This window comes from Bubalus kerabau, chromosome 3 (genome assembly GCF_029407905.1).
Source record: "Bubalus kerabau isolate K-KA32 ecotype Philippines breed swamp buffalo chromosome 3, PCC_UOA_SB_1v2, whole genome shotgun sequence".
Classification (NCBI taxonomy): Eukaryota; Metazoa; Chordata; class Mammalia; order Artiodactyla; family Bovidae; genus Bubalus; species Bubalus kerabau.
The window spans coordinates 76932147-76935963 of record NC_073626.1 but is presented as its reverse complement, the minus strand read 5'-3'; the positions used below and the strand labels follow the sequence as shown (position 1 = coordinate 76935963).

At 42.4% G+C, this 3817-nt stretch overlaps 1 long non-coding RNA gene across 1 annotated transcript; it reads right to left on the bottom strand.

Moving 5' to 3' along the window:
* LOC129647697 (uncharacterized) lies at positions 1-2656 on the bottom strand. Its single transcript, XR_008712446.1, has 3 exons — positions 2578-2656; positions 1509-1949; positions 1-831 (listed from the first exon to the last, which is right to left on the bottom strand). It is a non-coding gene; the product is annotated as an uncharacterized LOC129647697 (long non-coding RNA).
* Between the last annotated feature and the right edge of the window lie 1161 nt (positions 2657-3817).

The following is a 3817-nucleotide window of genomic DNA, read 5'->3' as shown; positions in this document are numbered from 1 at the left end:
TCCATCATCAGTCTCTCCTCCAGACTGAGCAGGGGAGTTTTCTTGTCCCTACATGGTCAAGTTATGTCCACAGATTATTGTTTTTTCATTGTGCAGAGAGCATGTCCTAGGGATCATTAACTTGCTGACCTCACTGTGCAGGACGTGGGTCTCATTCCACCATTGTTTCATTGTTTGGGGACATGTCTCATGCTTCTGTTGCATGGTTTTGTTGCTAAGCAAGCCTGCTTGGTTTTGTAATTAGGTAAACCTGCTCTCTTAAGTAATCATTAACTTACAGGCGTCTCCCATATTTTTTCTACCTACAATCCCCTAGTGGGATTAACTATTTAATCACCTGCTTTGTCCCTTTACTCTGTCCCCAGCCATGTTATGAGAATAGTGCTGTGATAAACATGGAAGTGAGTATATCTCTTCAATAGCCTTTCCATTTCTTTTGGGTATATACTTAATAGATTATATGGGTTATATGCTAGATTACATGGTGGGGCTATTACTAATGTTTTGAGAAACCTCCATATTGTTTTTCATAGTTTTCCAACTTCTTTTTCCTGTCTTTTTTCTCTCTCACATTCTCAGTGGTAGCAATAATTATAACCACAATTTAACTATAGCTCGCTATGTGCACAGTGCTTAATAAACATTATCTTGTTCCATGTTTGATTAGACTCCTCAAATCTTGAATTGTCTTTAGTTTTGTTTCATTTACCATTTTGTTTTTCCATGTCTTTTTCTTGTATAAGTTTCTTTAGCTGGGCAGCTTTTCAGGATGAAAGTCTGCTGAGTGTTCCTGAAGGGTGACTGCTTTCAACCTCAGTCAGGCTACTGTACCTAGTAAGGGAATCATGAATTAATGACACTTATCCAGTAATTTTCTTGAGAGCTTTTTCTTGCCCTTAAAGAGGAACAGTTCATCTGGCTTGAGATATGATTTTGGTGATACGGTTCTCAATAAAAGACAGCTTCCATGCTGGTGGAAACCTTTGTATTTTAGAGTATTCTTCCATGAGCTGCCTTCCTTAGATTCTCTGAAAGAAAAACTCTTTCTCTTCTCCTTCTCAATGCATCATTTTTACATAGACAAGTTTCTCAAACACAGGCAGGATAAGTATCTAATGTAACAATGACTTTACTTTATGCAATGCTTCACAGCCAAGCCACAAATACCCACCCCAGAGCTGCTGAAACCACTGTGCTAAACACCCTTATCTCTGTCACACAAAGATGAAAAGATTTCCCTAGAAATCCAGAAATATCTAGAGTGCTGTCCAAATTAGAATGCAGAAGAGCTTAAGTTTAGGCTTTGCTTCAGATCACTGTGGTTCCTCCCCTTCACTGTCATTGTAAGACTGATTGCCATCATAACTACACAACAAAAAGAATGAACGCTGCAGGAGATGAAAAACCTCCCTCCACCCTTGTAGGGTCGCTGGCTGGGTCTGAAAATTAAACCAATGAATACAAATTAACAGGAGAAAAGCAGTTTATAATAATGGAAAATCACTCACCTAGAGCCAGATATCCTGGAATGTGAAGTTAAGTGGGCCTAAGAAAGCATCACTACGAACAAAGCTAGTGGAGGTGATGGAATTCCAGTTGAGCTCTTTCAAATCCTGAAAGATGATGCTGTGAAAGTGCTGCACTCAATATGCCAGCAACTTTGGAAAACTCAGCAGTGGCCACAGGACTGGAAAAGGTCAGTTTTCATTCCAATCCCAAAGAAAGGCAATGCCAAAGAATGCTCAAACTACCGCACAATTGCACTCATCTCACACGCTAGTAAAGCAATCCTCAAAATTCTCCAAGCCAGGCTTCAGCAATATGTAAACCATGAACTTCCAGATGTTCAAGCTGGTTTTAGAAAAGGCAGAGGAACCAGAGACCAAATTGCCAACATCTGCTGGATCACTGATGTTATATCAAGACTGAAGAGTGACTTTACACTGATTCTAGTGAAAAAAACAAATGATTAAGAACACAAAACATAAAAAATAAAGCAATGATTATCAGTACACTCTCTTTTCCAAATCATCATTCCTGAGTTTGCTAATTGCAACATCTGAAAACCAAAACTGGTAACCAAAACCATTACCATGACCAGAATAGATTCCATCACTTTCTGCACTTCCAGGATTTGACGTTTAACATTTGGGCAAACTTGTAAATTTGCCACAGTCAAGCTGGACTGAGGTTAAGGAGGAGCCCAGTTTAGCTAGGGGTTTGCCTGGGTTCAATCCCTGGGTTGGGAAGATCCCTGGAGAAGGGAATGGCTACCCACTCCAGTATTTTTGCCTGGAGAATTCCATGAATAGAGGAGACTGGCAAGCTCCAGTCCATGGGGTCACAAAGAGTCAGACACTGAAACCATTTACCTCAGATTGGGACTTGAACCCACGTGGCTGGGATTTGAACCCAGCCTAAACCCTGCTTGGGACTTGAAGCCACATGGCTGGCACTTGAACCCAGCCAAAACCCCACTTGGGACTTGAACCCATGTAGCTGGGACTCAAACCTAGTCAAAACTCTGCATGGGACTCGAACCCACATGGCTGGGACTAGAATCCAGCCAAAACCTACCGAACCTGGTTTCAAGACCTAATGAAGCTCAGGTCTTGATGTCTCATCACAGAATTCAGTGAGAGACAAAGTGATAGGTAACTTGTGGATTTATTCGGATTCAGAGAGAGACACATTCCACACACAGAGTATGGGCCACCGCAGAGGGTGAGTGCAGCGAGAAATGTGGTGTGGTTAGCGTTTATAGGCTGAGTAGTTTGATATGCTAATGAGTGGGAAGATTATTCCATCTATTTTGGAGAAGGGGGTGGAGATTTCCAGGAACTGGGCCACTCCTTGGTCTTTTGGCCTTGAAACTGTCATGGTGCCTCTGGGTGTGTCATTTCACTTGCTGATTGAGGATCAAGGTCTAGTCTTGTCTGCCATCTTGGTCCCATGTGATTCTAATCCGTTTATGTTGTGTCCTTGGGCTATGTCATTCTTTCAAAAGTTATGCACTGACCCTTTCCCTCCTGTTACAACACGACTGAGACTTTCACATTCACATTTATTCACCTTAGCTCAGCTGGTTGTTGGATCCACCACTGAAAGTACTGGCTGGCTCATTTAGGAAAGTAAATTGAACTGCAGACTGAAACCAAACAAAATGAAGATCCCTGATTTCGTCTGGAATATTTTTTCTTCTCCTTCCTGAAGGGTTGGTCAATGTACCACCCTAAAATATGTCTCTTTGGTATAAGAATTATTTTGAGGGGATTCTTTTTAAGAAACCGCAAGTGCAAAAGAGGCTCTGAAAACAACAGCAGTTACCCTTTGGTAAAGGAAATCTACGTTTATAAAGAAGTTTACCTTAGAAAGGGGCCTGTACTGGAAACACATAACTGTTTCACTGGAGGGACTCACCTGCACTGGCGGGCAACCTTAGTTTACCAAACGTTCCTCTTCTCACCTACCTCTGAACGGCGTCCCCCTCTGAAGTCCCAGCCCCCATCTCTGTCCTTAGATTGGGGTGGTACTTAAGTCTCAACTGTCTGGCTGCCTTTTTTTTTTTAATCACACTGCAAGGAACTTGGGATCTTAGTTCTCCCATGAGGGATTGAACCCGCACACACTGCCTTGGAAGTGCACAAAAGTTAAAATGTAGTCATTCAGTCATGTCTGACTCTTTGTAACCCCATGGACTGTAGCCCACCAAGCTCCTCTGTCCATGGAATTCTCCAGACAAGAATACTGCAGTGGGTTGCCATGTCCTTCTCCAGGGGACCTTCCCAACGCAGGGATCAAATCCTGCTCTCCCACA